The following is a 17131-nucleotide window of genomic DNA, read 5'->3' as shown; positions in this document are numbered from 1 at the left end:
GTTAATTTTTTTTCTCCGTAATGGAAGCTAAGCTTGTGATTCTCAACTCATTGTAAGAAATTCCATATTGGAGGTATCCAGTGAGGATCCGAGAGACTGAAATTGGGTTAGAGTCCCATTGGCCGGGGGCCTAAAATCCCTGGGGAAGGTACACCTCGGTAATGTGAATATGTGGTAATATAATTGTGTGTCAGTAGGAGTGTGTTAATGTGTATATGTGGTAATATAATTGTGTGTCAGTAATACCCCTTTCCCACTGGCCAAAAAACCTGTTTAAACCCGCTAACAATCGGCTTTTGGTGGCAGTGGGAAAGGCGCACCGAGCCGCGTCGACGCAAACGACTCGGCAAGCGACGCGGGTTAAAATCGCCTTTAATCGGCTCGGCTCTGCTCGGCTTGCAGTGGGAACGCCAGACCCGCATCAACCCGCTAATTTACGTGATGACACTGAACGTTACGTGACGCTACGTCATCGCGCCGGTCGCGTCTCATATCACGTACCAAAACAAAGCTCTGCTCTCATCCGAGACTGGGATCAAAAGATCACTGACCAAAAACGATAGAAAAAAAGAAAAGAAAAGACGCGACAGTCTGTTTAACTGACGTGTTGTGCCGCGGACGTCCGTCATCCGGCCGCAGCAGACTCTCTGTCCTCCGCGGTCCTGGTGCTCCAGATCAGCCAGCCAGAGAGTCTGCCTCGGCGGACGGACACTCCGCGGCGGGCGGCTGTGGCATGACTGTGTGTGTCTCTTGCACCGCGGATGAGAGCGGGGCGACTGGTTTGTGCTCTGTCCCTCAGCGGGGGGGTCAGACTCGGCTCATTTTGGTCAATGGGAAAGGGGCCAAATGCCGATTGTTAGCGTTTGAATGTGTTAGAATTATTGGGTGTTAGTAAGAATGGATCAAGTGTTGGAGCGGGTAAAGTACGGCTGCTGAGCCGTCATATCCCAGCTTGCACATATGAATGTGTGTCTGTAACAGTATTTTAGTAATTCCATAGTACGAGTGAAGGTAGTGAAAAAGAAACAAACGAACAAGCAAGGTGTTGGGGAGAATATTGTAATTTTGTACTTTGACAATAATTACAATACCACACCTGTGAAATGAGAAGCCAGAGCAGTTACATACACACACACAGAAACACACACACAGACAGCGCAGAGACACGCACACACACACACAGATTCACTGAAGACAAAACAGTGACACACACACAGAGAGAGACAGAGCAAGGACACACACACACACACAGATTCATTGAAGCCACAACAGTGAGACACACACGCGCATACACAGAGAAACGAAACACAGATGGAAGGGAGGACCCTGTCCTTAAAAGAACAGTGGAGGTTAGTTAAACAACAGGTAGTCAGTGGACATACAAAAAAAAAAAAATTTAAATAAAGAAGCGAACAGTGCGACCTATTGTGGACCGAATTACTGGAAGGAAATTGTGAAGAGAAGACAGGTGGTTTACTTGGTCTGTTTGCTCAGCTCAAGGCAGCAGCAAAGCAGAAGTTAGATGAACACGAGAAGAAGCGGCCGAACATATTTTAAAGGGGACCTATTATGCTCCTTTTTGCACAAACTAAAATAGTTCCTGGGTGTCTTAAAGACATGTCTGTGACGTGCTTCGGTCAAAATACCCCAAAGATCAAACATCACAGCATTCTCAAAAACAGGGCTGTGCAAAAGGGTCTGTTTCAGTGGCCCCTCCCTTTAAATGCAAATGAACCACTCCCTCAGCATTGCGTTACCATGACGATGTCTACTACTAGTAGCCTACCTATACTGATTTGGCCAAAATGTAGTATGCAAACAAAAGCTAAATCTGCAGTGGGCAAATTGCCAGATCTCCAGTCTGCATCTGACCAGTCTACATTGTGTAATGAAATGTGCCCATGACCTAGTCTCACCCTAACCAAAGATGGTATGGAGTAGTCTTTGCCATGTAGGCTACTGTAACCATGTAACATGTAATATAAAAATGCAAAAATAAATATATAAAATAAATTAAAAATATACGCAGACTGGTCAGTTCATTGTAAAACAGTTATTTATTGATGTAAATGTGGTGATTTGTGCACATAGACTACAGCAGCACTGCTCCTCTCTATCCTCCTCCTTCTCACAGCTTCACTTTTCATTCAAACTAATTCAACTGCCACAAGATTTCATCAATGAGACCAACATTCTGCTAAATAGACTAACCACACGGCGGTAAACGTCTAAAAAACCTGCGGGTATGTTTATTAGCGATGGTTTTCTCTACCGCGATGAGCACGGACGTCTGCCCGGCCAAGGAGGCCTGCAGACGGGCTCTGCCTGTGTGAGGAGCCGCTGCAGCTCCAGCGTTACGTCGGTCCGGCGAACAACGTCGCCCCGGCGGTACGTCGCTCCTCACACAGGTACAGCTTCACTTACATGAAACGTCGGCGTAAACTTCTAAATAAAACTCAGTAAAGTGACGCTACAGCGCTAAAACAGGCAGGGAAGAAGCAGGAAGTAGTCCGCTCCGCTCTCCGCTGTGACACCAGGCTCAACAGAGCAGCATGGGAGGAGGCGGGGCCGGCTGGAGCAGATACCTCGGCATGACCATGTAGGGGAGTCCGGCACGCCATGACGTAGACGCGAGCTCATGTAAAAAAAAACTCAGCGCAACCGAGTGTTAACAGGTGTGCAGAGAAATCCCAATTATCTAGCAGGGTTTACCTCCAAATGCATTAACCTCAGGATATGACACTTCCACGGCCTCTAGAACCATTATCCAACATTTTAAACATATATAAAAGTCTGAAAAGCTGGAAAAGCATAATAGGTCCCCTTTAAGGAAGGTGGTCACCTGCAGTTTGGGGGCCTGCTGGGATGGCTGCCACCAGCTGATGTGATACAATACAGAGATATCGTTCCTACCTTATTTTGATTGACAGGATGAAATCATGTCAAAAGGGGGAATTGATAGAATTGGCTGTGTTCTGAGATATTATGTACTGTGTTTGTATACGTGAAGGCACATAGTTTGCTGTATGGTTTAAGATATCATGTGTTCTGTACTTGAACGTACATAACCTAATTCGGTACACACAAAGTCAGATAAGATAGTGTGACTCTAACTTGATAAACAAGAACAAGATGTAACTGCAGAGTCCTTTAATTTGTCACTTACAGATGTTACTGGTTCAAATTTGCGGGGTTTGTCCTGCACTGCAGGATCGCGTGATCGCGTGACTTTTCACCACAACTGTTTTCCTCTAGGTGGCAGCACCGTACTAAATACTGCTCAGACGTTTTGGGGACAATGCTGACAGCCTGATAGCCGCGATTAGGAGTGGCGCTGTTCATGATACAGAATACAAGAGGATGAAAGGAGAACTAGCTGCAGACAGTAAATAATATAGTAGCCTAGTTTTTCAATGACAAAATGTAACGACGGCAGCTACAGTAGACTATAGCCCACGTCTCACTCTCTTTTTTCGGTCATCTGTCTCGTCATCTCCAAAATGTGTTTTTAAAATGAGCCAACTACAGTACTGTGCAGTAGTGCCGCAGATTTCTCACTCCGCACCTTGTTTGAGAGTGCAGCTGGATGATTTCTTGTGAATGAACGGGTCTGTGTCACTTTGGGGCTGGGCGATAAAACATAGGATAAATAACTTTCCCTCGATAGAAGACGCGGCCGATACAAAGTGACACCGTCAGCCATGCAGCCGGCCTGGACTTTTTATTTTTAATTATGAAGGATCATCTGCGCAAGGCAAAGATGATAGCATCAACAAAACACGGCGTAACACACGCGGCTGTATGGGACAGGCTTTTATTTAATTCAGAACAAACCGCTTAGCAAAAATGGAAAATATAGTCTATAATAATTAATTGATCTGTTGTTTGGCCACTGTTTGAAAATAACCCGAATTATGAGCAAATAATCTGATCCAGAACAGCAGTCATAATCAGACTTCTTCTAAATAAACCTAAACATTAAATAACTGGGTCAGGTCGGACCATGGGGTTATTTTTTCTCTTCTTCTTCACAGGAGAAGAGGAGGCTATGTGCAAAGTACCACATTAACATCTCTATTCATATAACGCCCATCGAAACAGCTGATTTACATGTCGGCCGTTAAGGCAAGGCAAGGCAAGGCAATTTTATTTGTATAGCCCGTTTTTACAAACAGTTTGTCTCAAAGGGCTTCACATGGCATCGTAGCAACATCCTCTGTCCTTAGACCCTCACATCGACTGAGGAAAAACTCCATGGAAACCCTTTTAACAGGGAAAAACAGGAGAAACCTCAGGGTGAGCAACAGAGGAGGGATCCCTCACCCAGGACGGACAGACGTGCAATAGATGTTGTTACAGACAAGAAAACAGTTTACAGTTTGTCACAGAATGTGCGGAATATGGAAATGTTAACACATGGCGATTGGCCATTCACGCGGCTTTGTTCTTGGTTTCGGCCAATCAGCTTATAAGCACATGGCTAATTATCAGCTTTCAACCAATCGCACTGTTTTAATGTGTGTGTGTGAAAGTTATTTTCTTTAGTTCATTTTCGTTTCTTTTGGATTTTTTTTACAACAATGTATCAATATAATATTGTTTTCGTTTCATTTCGTTATAAAAATCAATCCCTTTTCTTTGAAACAATGAGATTGAGCAGCTAAAACTCAATAAACTCAACCATGGCTTGTCTTATTGTTAATCTGAACGCACATGTATAAAGGGCAGAGTCAAGGCAGCAGATAAATCACAAAACATCAACGCGTCCGTGAGCGCAGCGCACCTCCTCTTCTCCTGTGAAGAAGAAGAGAAAAAATAACCCCATGGTCCGACCTGACCCAGTTATTTAATGTTTAGGTTTATTTAGAAGAAGTCTGATTATGACTGCTGTTCTGGATCAGATTATTTGCTCATAATTCGGGTTATTTTCAAACAGTGGCCAAACAACAGATCAATTAATTATTATAGACTATATTTTCCATTTTTGCTAAGCGGTTTGTTCTGAATTAAATAAAAGCCTGTCCCATACAGCCGCGTGTGTTACGCCGTGTTTTGTTGATGCTATCATCTTTGCCTTGCGCAGATGATCCTTCATAATTAAAAATAAAAAGTCCAGGCCGGCTGCATGGCTGACGGTGTCACTTTGTATCGGCCGCGTCTTCTATCGAGGGAAAGTTATTTATCCTATGTTTTATCGCCCAGCCCCAAAGTGACACAGACCCGTTCATTCACAAGAAATCATCCAGCTGCACTCTCAAACAAGGTGCGGAGTGAGAAATCTGCGGCACTACTGCACAGTACTGTAGTTGGCTCATTTTAAAAACACATTTTGGAGATGACGAGACAGATGACCGAAAAAAGAGAGTGAGACGTGGGCTATAGTCTACTGTAGCTGCCGTCGTTACATTTTGTCATTGAAAAACTAGGCTACTATATTATTTACTGTCTGCAGCTAGTTCTCCTTTCATCCTCTTGTATTCTGTATCATGAACAGCGCCACTCCTAATCGCGGCGATATGTGATACATAATCATCAAGTCATAAAGCAAGACAGGCTTTATCATATTACAATAGTTTCTGTGATTTAGGCAGTGTATACAGTAGTTAGTTCTAGTTTAATAGCCTAGAGTTTAAGCTGTGGATTACTGCACAGATCACTGAGTCATCCGCCTGTCGTCCTCCGTTCTCACAGATGCCACCTGGCGGTTGTTTTGGCACATTGAGGCTTTTCATTAAAACCTCTTGTCTCGCCAAAGAAAAAAAATGCATGAGTCTTGTGCCGTCTCGCGTGGACCACGCGTGAAGTCCGCAAATTTGAACCAGTAACATCTGTAGGTCTGTTGCATTAGATACACGCCTGACCAATACACACAAACACACATGTGGCTTATCGCAGGTCAGAAAATGGTGATTGATTACACTGACATGGTAGAAAGAGGGAAAGGATATAGGTATCTGTGGGTCGCTGTAGATGCATACACAGGATGGCCTGAAGCCGTACCTATAAGAAACAATGAGGATGCAAAGTCTGGGGTAAAGTTTCTGATCAATTAATATATGTCGTACCATGAATTTCCAACAAAAATCAGATCAACGCCACACACATATTGTGATTAGGAGAGTACTGCGAACAAAATAATGCAGAACAGGAATGGTTTACATGTAGTTTGGCTATATTGGAATGATGTTAAATGTGCTGCCTCACTGACAGTGCCTGCTGAAGCGGCCAATTGAAAAAGAAAAAAAAGAATCTGATCCACAGAGTGTTAAATTGTGATGTTGAATTTTCCCATGCAACAATTTATTTTGAAGAGATCCCGGCATTAAAAGATATCCCCAGTCATCTCTGGGCAAAAGGTAAACAGGATGTAGGCCTGATAAAAACTGTGAGCCCGTCATCATAACACCAAAATCTGACTACAGGCCCTGTCATAACCAAGATCCTCTCAGACATGAAGCTATTGAAGCAATAGGCCGGAGTTTGACACTTTGCTGAAAGCCGGCGTAATTGTACCATGTGCTGGTTCTCCATTGAGAACCCCTGTTTTTCCAGTACAAAAGATTTGACCTGAGGGCGAGCCTGCAGAGTGGAGATTTGTGCAAGACCTGCAAGCTGTAAATGCTGCTGTGCAGGCCAGGGCACCGATGGTACCGAATCCACACACATTCAAACAATCAATTTTGGTTTGCATTTTGTTTTTATGGTTGCATTTTGTTTTGATGATTGTTTTGACCCACCTGGCTGAACAGGGCCACAAAGCCAGCTTGTCCAAATTACAAGTTTGTTACCAAAGAGGTCACGTTTCTGGGCCATGTGATCTCAACAGAGGGCAAAATCCCTCTCAACCAGAAGAATTGAAGCGATACAGAAACCTAAACCAGTGACAAAGAAACAGGTAATGTCATGTTTGGGCATGACAAGCTATTGCAGACAATGGGTTGCTCATTATGCTGAAATAGAGGCACCATCAGCAGCAATTGCTCATGGAGAAGGCCTAGAAACTATCAAAATCTGTCACTTGGACCGCTACAAGATCACGGGGAAAACAACAACCTGTGGCTTATTTTTCATCTGAACTTGATGCTGTGGATGCAGGTCTGCCTCATTGCCTCAGGGTAGTAGCTGCTGCAGAGAAAGCAGTTATGGCATCACGTGACATTGTGGGATACACCGATTTGACCTTGCTAGTCCCACATGCAGTATCTCTGATCCACTCGAGCAGAAAGCTTACACATCTGTCTGCTGCGAGGTGGCTTCATTATAATGCTGTTCTGTTGGAATTGCTTATCGTGAAGGTAAAGTGTTGTACTGTTTTAAACCATGCTACTCTTTTGCCAACAGCTGAGGACGGAGAGCCACGCGACTGCGTGGTGGTTATAACTTCTGTTTGTTCCCCCAGGCTGAATTTGAGAGATGTGCCTATTGAAAATGCTGTTTTGATCTTTTGTTAATGATTCAGCTTCTAGGGATCCAGAGGTGTGTAAACTGGCTGAGGGCAAATCTGTTAAATATTTGCACAGACAGCAGATATGCTTGGGGTGTGGTTCCTGATGTCCACCGTCATGTGCTGGTTGCTGCTCTCTTGGACGCCATGTTGTTACCTAAACAAATTGCTGGGGGTAAATGTGAAGCTCACACTAACAACACTGATCCTATCTCTCTAGGGAATGCTGCAAAAAACAGCCTCACGGCTGCCATTGTCTCATGAGATGTTTGGTGCCCCACTAACCCATGATTCTACTCCCCCAGTTTTGACTACAGAAGAGATAGCAGAGCTGCAGATTAGGGCCTTTCAGGCGGAGAAGGTCACTCGAAGAAAAGCAGGCTGCACTGTAGCCCTGATGGCCTGCCATGTCTCCCCAGGTATTTTTTCACCCCACTTTGCTAAATTGACACATGGGTTGGACCATGTGTCAAGGGGGGGAATGGTGAATGAGATGCTGAGTCACTGGTTCACAAGAGGTTTCACAAATTAGGCCACTGAGTTTTGCAAAAGAGGTGTGATTTGTTCCACAGCAGCCACTCACAATGTTTTTGAACCATAAGGTTTGAGTAATATAGTAGAATGCCTCACATAATTTTGTTGTGTTTACTAAATTGCCAAGAACATTATTATTAGTGTGGACGATCTTCCCTAGATTTTATATAGAGCTTGTGTTTTATAATTGTTGCAATATTACAGAATGTTCCTAACACTTCATTTTCACCCTCAAAGGCCTCCTACAACATCTGAGTGGTTGAAAAAGTTTTGTTTTGTTTTCTTCCTTTTTTCTCTAGGTTTTACTATATTTGGGTTTCACGGGGTTAAATATATCATTACAAGATGGGGACAGAGAAGTGGGATATGTTTTGGGTTTTACATGCATTGCTATTTAATAATTGTACCTTTTTTGTTATGGGAGACGGCGGGACGAAAAGGGGGTGATCACGGAGACCAGGTACAGGTTCGACCAGAACAAGAATTCACCCATCAGAAGGGTAAGAATCTACAGGACACCGGCTTACACTAGTATGGGGGCATCGAACTAAACTACTGACTCACTGTGGGCACGCGGACAAAAATTGGGTGTATTTAGCACTGGGGGTGGATCAATCCGGCACCGACACAGTGGGACTGATCAAAGTTAATATACTGACACCAGAACCAATTGAAATCACAACCACACCTGCACCTCAGTCACCCGGGGCAGAAATAGAAACACACAAGGTTATTGAAATTGACTTGGCCAAATTAACAGGTAAGGATATTGGCTACTGGTTATCCTGAAAAAAAAAAAACACGTGGTTGGATTGGCTAACAACCACGGCCAGGCATTAACAATCCATTCACTGACATAATTTGATAACTGGTTCGGGAAATTATGAAACTTGGTGATCTCCGTTATCCCCTCCCTGATTGCTGTCACAGGTATGTTGATTTTGGGTATTGTTGTGTCCCCGGTATTCGTTTTCTCTGTGTCCGCCTCATCACTGCCACCATGGAGGGGAAACACGTCCCTCCTCCTCCCTACCAGATGCCGCTTCTGGGGGAGGGGGAACGAGAGGAGGAGGATGAGATGGTGATGGTGTTTACAGAGTGACAGGGGATGTTGGTTGATCTCAGAAAAGTCTGAGATCAAAAGGGGGATTGTTGTGATATTTACCCCAAAATCGTATATTGCTATGTTTGGGATATTGACATTTGCCTTAGACATATGATAAGCTCGTGACAATCAGATTAATAATGAAGCATGTAATCAACTTTTCTATAATTGGTGTAATTACTGTGTTTGCTCTTACAGCCCAGAGAATGACATACACATGACAGGGGAAGTAGCAGATACACACAGGGACTGAGTGTAGGCTACTGGTTGTTTGATAAACAATTGGGATATCTGGTCTTCCTACCTAACTGTGATAGTCAGCTGACGCAGGGGAAAGCTGAAGAATGCGGGGGGTTGTGTGTCTTGTCCTTTTCTCTTTCTCTTGTCCCTTGTTTAATAGGAGCTATCAACAGCTGATTAGCACCAAGCATGAGATTGGGGTCAGACACGAGGTCATGGCGTATGGACTCCAGCCAATGAGGATGCACATTACATCAATTACGTCATATCTTGCATTTGTGTAATCAGTAACTATAAAACCGGACAGGGACAGGAGACAGCATCAGACTTGGTGAACTGATGCTGCTGCGGCATGTTGGTCAGGGGAACTTAGTCTGGTCCGGAGCTCTGTACACCATCTCTTTTCCTAGGTGATTCTTTTATAAATACATTTTGGAAAATTCTGTAACTGAACGTCTCCTGCGTACTTCATCAAACGAACATGCGAGTTCAAGTTTTAGAACTCTTCAGAACATAGGCTATTATTTAAGTTCTGACAACAGCACAAATGAGTTCAGTGTTTAAATGAATGGAAGACCTGTAAACACTAATGACAACTATTTTTAGTATTTAGTAGGCCTATTTATAAAATATGACTGAGTTAACTTGGAGGAGGAAATATAGAACACCAGGGGCCTAATTTGGAGGGAAACCGGTGGATACTTGTTTGGGACACCTTGAACTTAAAAAAAAATGCTGGTTTCCCACTCTTCCTCAGACATTTCTACAGAATTCTGAAGTTACAGCCCAGTTCTTCATAGTTGCTCCTCAGCGGGGGCAGGGTCGTCATATCACATCGTCTCTCTCTTGTTTCTCTCCTCTCGTCAGCTCCAGACTCACTCGTCTTCCAGTGACGACGCTCTGGCCAATCAGGGGAAGGCAGGAGAAGTAGGAGGTACCAGGTAGGAGGGGCTGGAGGAAAAGAGGATAAAACCGAGTAGAGCCGTGCTGTACCGTACTGAGCTAGTGGAAAAGCACCATGAGGAGGTCCCGTCTGACCAGGACTAGGATGAAGGAGGAAAACCTGGACCGGGAAATTAGCGACCTGGATCAGAACACGACCGGAATTAAAGAGGAGGACCAGGAACAGGACTACAACATGATTAAGGAGGAGAACCAGGACCAGGACTACAAAATGATAAAGGAGGAGAAGCAGGATCCGGATTTGTTTGGGCAGACTGGGACTACGGGGGAAGAGCAGGACAAGGAGCACTCCGGTCCGTCCGGTTCTGGTCCACAGGTCTGTGTTTCTGTTTTCAGTGGGAGCGAGACAAGAGATAAAGTTAACTGTTAGCTGCTAACTCTATGTTGTGGTTCACTAAAAAGTCTAAACCCTAACCAGCCTACTTTATTTCCTGCTGTAGCGCTGTTATGTCACTTTATTAAAGGTCATATACACGTGTATATAAAAATATTTTTTCATGGGAGAAAGTTTGGATCCCCAATATGCGGTTAGTTTATCCAAACACTGTTTAGAAGTTTGCTCCAACGTTTCAGAGAAGAGAGGCTTCACACTGTGAGCAGCGGCTCTTCTGCAGAGCTGGTCGGTCGGCCAACCTCTGTTGTCATCCCGGGGGAGAAAACGATCGCTAATTAACTTACCCACAGGCTTTTAGAGGGTTTTTAGAGCCGGCTGGTTAAATTCTTTTTGGGAGATAAATGCTGGTCTCATTGATGAAGTCTAACAATTGTGGCCGCCGCATTGTTTGAAGGAAAGGTGAAGCATCATGTGTGTATTGGACAGAAGAGCAGCGTTGCCTCGGGGCTCTGTAGCCTACATACAATAAATACATTTTCCAACTGTAGTTGCATCAACTCCTGAATGAAACTGCGACAGTCCACTGTGAAAATGAAAACTATAATTGCATAGCCAGGGGTGTCAAATTTAAAAACACTGTGGGCCAAAATTAAAAAATTGTTACAAGTCGAGGGCCGGATTGGTTGTTTATTTAGAACTTATTGAAATTAGCTTTTTGAGCATATTGAACCTAAAACTAACATAGCCTGTAAATAATTGAATATTGAACAACATTAATCATTAAATTTGCATTAATTTCGAGTGGCTCTCAAGTAATGGAGCGTTTTATTGTCAGTAAAAATTAAAAAAAATAAAATGAAAAAAGTAACGGTAAAGGGCCTTTCACACCGAACGCGGTATGCGCTGCGCCCACCGCGAGGTACAGCGCAGACAGGCGCAGAGCAGGGCGGCAGCGCGTACACATGTGGCGCGAGTTGCTGAGCAACCGAACAAACAAGACAGGATTTGGGGGGTATATGCAAAGATATGTTCGCCAGGAGCTACAAAACGACCGCTTCCAGGTGAACTTTAGCGTCAGGCTGAGCAGGGAGCAGTTTAACAGCCTGTTAGAGAGAGTTGGTCTGATCCTCAGGAGGATGACAACTCACTTCATGCATCCGTCACTTTAACTGAACGTCTGGCCGTTTGTTTTCTCTCTGCAAGCGGCTGATTTTTTTTCAGACTCCACTACATCCTCTCCTATTGGACGCGCCGAGATGTCGTCACAGCGCGCTGCGCCCAGATTAAACATTTTTTAATTCGGGCGCAGCGTGCCGCCGCGGCATGCGTCCACCTTGCGTGCCGCTCAGCTCAGCGCAGAGCCGTTCGCCCGTGCGCCGCAGTAGCACGTACACAATGAATGGGTTTGCTGCCGCCTTCCGCCGCCTGCCGTGTTCGGTGTGAAAGGCCCTTAACAGAGTTATAACGGGGAAAACAGTAACTTTTTGAGCTGTTACTTCACTGGTTGCCAAATCAACTCAAACGATGACATGTTTTGCTTAGTTAAAGTATAATTTGAACTGGAAATAATAAGATTTATATTAATTAAGAATTTAAAAAGGAAAACAAATGTCCATCCATCATCCATCATTGATTGATTCTCTCTTCCTGTCTGTTGCCATAGAAACAGGACCACACCATGGTGAAACCACACAGCTGTAATGGGTGTGGTAACACGTTCAGGACCTCAGGTCTTCTGAGCGCTCACCGCCGCCGGCGCCAATGTGGACAGACGGTGTACAGGTGTGAGCTGTGCGGCACATCGTGCACCAACTTGTCCAAACTGAAAATTCACCAGCGGATCCACACCGGAGAGAAGCCGTACAGCTGTGAGCAGTGTGGGAAGGGGTTCGCTAGCTCCTCAAAGTTAACAATCCACCGGCGCGTCCACACCAGAGAGAAACCGTACAGCTGTGAGCAGTGTGGGAAGGGGTTCGCTAGCTCCTCAGAGTTAACGGTCCACCGGCGCATCCACACCGGAGAGAAGCCGTACAGCTGTGAGCAGTGTGGGAAGGCGTTCGCTTCCTCCGGAAATTTAACAGTCCACCAACGCGTCCACACCGGAGAGAGGCCGTACAGCTGTGAGCAGTGTGGGAAGGTGTTCGCTAGCTCCTCAGAGTTAACGGTCCACCGGCGCATCCACACCAGAGAGAAGCCGTACAGCTGTGAGCAGTGTGGGAAGGGGTTCACTACCTCCTCAAACTTAACAGTCCACTGGCGCATCCACACTGGAGAGAGGCCGTACAGCTGTGAGCAGTGTGGGAAGACATTCACTACCTCTGGAGAGTTAACGGTCCACTGGCGCATCCACACCGGAGAGAAGCTGTACAGCTGTGAGCAGTGTGGGAAGGCGTTCGCTGCCTCCGGACTGTTAACGGTCCACCAGCGCATCCACACTGGAGAGAGGCCGTACAGCTGTGAGCAGTGTGGGAAGGCGTTTGGTACCTCCGGTGGGTTAACGGTCCACCAGCGCATCCACACCAGAGAGAGGCCGTACAGCTGTGAGCAGTGTGGGAAGGTGTTCGCTACCTCTGGAGAGTTAACGGTCCACCAGCGCATCCACACCGGAGAGAAGCCGTACAGCTGTGAGCAGTGCGGGAAGCGGTTTACTAGCTCCGGAAATTTAACGGTCCACCGGCGCGTCCACACCGGAGAGAAGCCGTACAGCTGTGAGCGGTGCGGGAAGGCGTTCACTACCCCTAGTGGGTTAGCAGTCTACCAGCGCGTCCACACTGGAGAGAGGCCGTACAGCTGCGAGCAGTGTGGGAAGACATTTGTTACCTCCTCAGAGTTAACGGCCCACCAGCGCGTCCACACCGGAGAGAAGCCGTACATGTGTGGGCAGTGTGGGAAGGCTTTCAACAGGTCCCAAAACCTGAAGAAACACCAGCAGCTGCACTGCAGAGGACGAGACGCTCCGGTCCTACACCTGAGCAACTAACGATTATTTTCATCATTGATTGATCTGTTCATATGTAAATGATTAATCGATTAGTTCTTTGGTCAATAAAATCTTGAAAAATATCAGTGTGTTTCTCTAACCACCAGATGACGTCCTCAAATATCTTGTTTTGTCCACAAACCAAAGAGAGACTCATTTCCTGTACACATTATTAATAATTATTAGCTGAATTTATTATTAACATATCCAATTAGATATAATAATAATAAGTAGAGGGGTGTATTTAACATTATTCGTAGCGATTATTATCAGTATAGTTTATTAGTCATAAAAATCAGGGCAAAGTCATTAACATCACTAGTTGTAGTTATCAACATAGCTCCTAGTAGATCTAACAATTATCAGGATGATCAAACTTTTTAATTGGTACTATCACCATGCTTTTGTAATTATTATAGCCTACTAGAATGTACAGGCAATTAGTCTACTTGCCAACAATGAGTACCCGGAAATGTTGAGTACCCCAAAGTTTTATGCTAGAAATAGATAGTATGGGTCTCCAGTATTCAGAAACTGCCGGATGCTAACTTATATTGGGCAATTAGCATAATTGACATAAATAGCATAAATTAGCATAATTGCCTATATGGGCAATGTTTCAACAAAATTGACTTGGCTGATCTGGGCAATATTGGAGTGGTTTTAGGGGTTATTGATGATGCTGAATCCATTTCTGACATTTTCAAAATTCAAAATGGCTGTCTAAACCGGAAGTGACCATATTTTAACTGCCAGTGGGCCGATTTTGATGGATTTTAAGCCAAATCTTAAGTTTTGGAGGATGCTGGTTAGACATATAACTCAAGTATTTGAAGTAATATATAGTATAGACCATTTCTATGTTTATAAACATTGATGACGTATGTTGTGGGCGGGGCTTCACTGGTGGCAGAACGTGACAGCTGATCTGGTGTCAACAGTGGAAAGCCTGCATCAAGAGCGATCAAATCAGAGGAAGATGGATCATACAGAGGCCTTCTCTGATTATTTTAATGCTTTGTCAACAGAAAACAGGTTGTCATACCTGAGTAGGCTAAGTTAACGATTAGCAACGGAGTGTGTTGTGTGTTACGGACCGACGTAGGCTACTGCCTAGGGACACAAAATGCTGCGTGGGCGATCATCAACAAGTCCATCAACTACGGTATGACAGCAAACTGTAGCCTACTTGTATGGCTGTATATTACAGTTTATTTAACGGATCCATGTCTGTTATTTCTGTATTAGTCAGACCGTTGTTAGGCGATATATCACAGACCGTTGCTAGGGACACCGCTCATGACCCGATGTGTGTAAAAATGAATGAATGAATGTCAAAATAAATGAATAAGAGGGTGAACGTGTACACGTGTTAACGTTTACACTGAATGAAACAGTAAATGTTTAATAAAAATCCCTAAATGATGCACGCAATATCTACATATATTTTATACACTGACCCGAATATAAGAGTATTTTTTACGTCGAAAAAAGTTGGAAAGGACGGGTCGTCTTATATTCGGGGTCTAGATATTGTAGCCTACATGTGCAAATCAGCGGGTGACACCAAACAACGTCTGCCCAAGCAAGTCAGAGCTTTTATTTCTCTCACACTCACACACCAGTGACCTAGAGATGCAGCCGCATCTGAGGGGACGCGCGTGTGTTGCCGCTTCTCCACTACACAGTTACAGCTCGGCTCTACTCGACTCGGTTTAGGTCCTAGTTTAAATCACAGCTGAGTTCTTTATAGTTCCTCCTCAGCAGTCGTTGTATCACCCCAATTTCCACCGGGTCCGTCAGCGCGGCGGTCACCGCTGATCGCTCCCTCTCTAATCAGCATTTCATCGGTCTCGCCGCGGCACGACTCTCTTTTTTCTCTCCTTTCGTCAGCTCCAAACTCACTGTTCTGCACCGCGATTACGAAAATTAAATAAAATTCACCCTCTAATGTGGGCTCATCATCACAGCTTAGGGTCGTGCTGCAGCCAAGCAGCTGCGCTGCTTTTTAAAGTTGAGCTGTAGCCTATGTCAGGACCTATGGTCAGGACGTGTATTTGTTGCTTACTTCCGGTATTTTCCTGCCACCAGTACGTCACTGTGACGTCGACGCCGAAGTGGTCTATGGGTCCCCAGCATTCAGAAACTGCCGGATGCTAACTTGTATATAGTGAACAATTAGCATAATTGACATAATTAGCATACATTAGCATAATTGCTATGGGCAATATTTCAACAACTGCTTGGCTGATCTGGGCAATATTAGTGTGGTTTTAGGGGTTATTGATAATGCTGAATCCATTTCTGACATTTTCAAAATTCAAAATGGCTGTCTAAACCGGAAGTGACCAGATTTTGAAATCCATCAAAATCGGCCCACTGGCGGTTAAAATCTGGTCACTTCCGGTTTAGACAGCCATTTTGAATTTTGAAAATGTCAGAAATGGATTCAGCATCATCAATAACCCCTAAAACCACTCCAATATTGCCCAGATCAGCCAAGTCAATTTTGTTTAAATATTGCCCATATAGGCAATTATGCTAATTTATGCTAATTATGTCTGTTGTGCTAATTGCCCAATATATATAAGTTAGCATCCGGCAGTTTCTGAATACTGGGGACCCATACTATATATTTCTAACATAAAACTTTGGGGTACTCAACATTTCCGGGTTCACAATGGGGCCCTATGGGCTGGCAAGTAGACTAAATAGGTACTTTAGGCTGTGTGTGTGTTTGTGAAGTTTTTAACACTGCACAATGCAGGCATGATAGACTGGGCTGTAACTTCAGAATCGTGTGACCCTGTAGGCATTTTTGAGGAAAAGTGGGCAACCAGCATTTTTTGAAAGTTCAAGGTGTCCCAAATAAGAATCCACCGGTTGCCCTTCAAATAAGGCCCCTGGTTTTCTATATTTCCTCCTCAAAGTTAACCCCCCTTCCATGGTAAATTGGATGTTAGACGCGGTTGCCTATCCTGGTTTAGGCTCATAGTTAGGGCACTTCTCAATGTTCAATAATATTGTGTTTGGTATCATTTTAAAGGGGGTATCATTTTAAAGGGGACATGTAGCTTTCATTCAAATCCAATTATGGACCTTTCTGTCATACATGGAGGTCACTAGAGCTCCTCAAACCACAAAGAACATATTGTTTTTCACTATTTCCGCCTAAGTTCTTTTTCTTTATTTTAACCCTGTAGTACATAGGAACACCAGGGATACAAAAAACAGATACTGAAATACTTACTTGCCAATGGAGTTTCAGAAAATGTATAATATCACCATATTATTACAATCTGGGGGATTACTGTGAGCCTAGAACCTGACCAGGGAGTTACTGCGGGCAAGAAAGCCAACACGCATGCTGACAGCTTTCAAAATGTTGTTGGTATCCATCTACTCTAAAGGCAACTAACACTCATTTTGATTTAATTAATGTGTTCATATAAGTCAATGAAGTTATTTGAATCAATTAATTCCATAGATTAAAGATAGCTAGCTAGATTATCCATAGATTTGAGCTATTTT

This window comes from Trachurus trachurus (assembly GCF_905171665.1).
Source record: "Trachurus trachurus genome assembly, chromosome: 10".
NCBI lineage: Eukaryota > Metazoa > Chordata > Actinopteri > Carangiformes > Carangidae > Trachurus > Trachurus trachurus.
Note: the sequence above shows the minus strand (reverse complement) of the source record.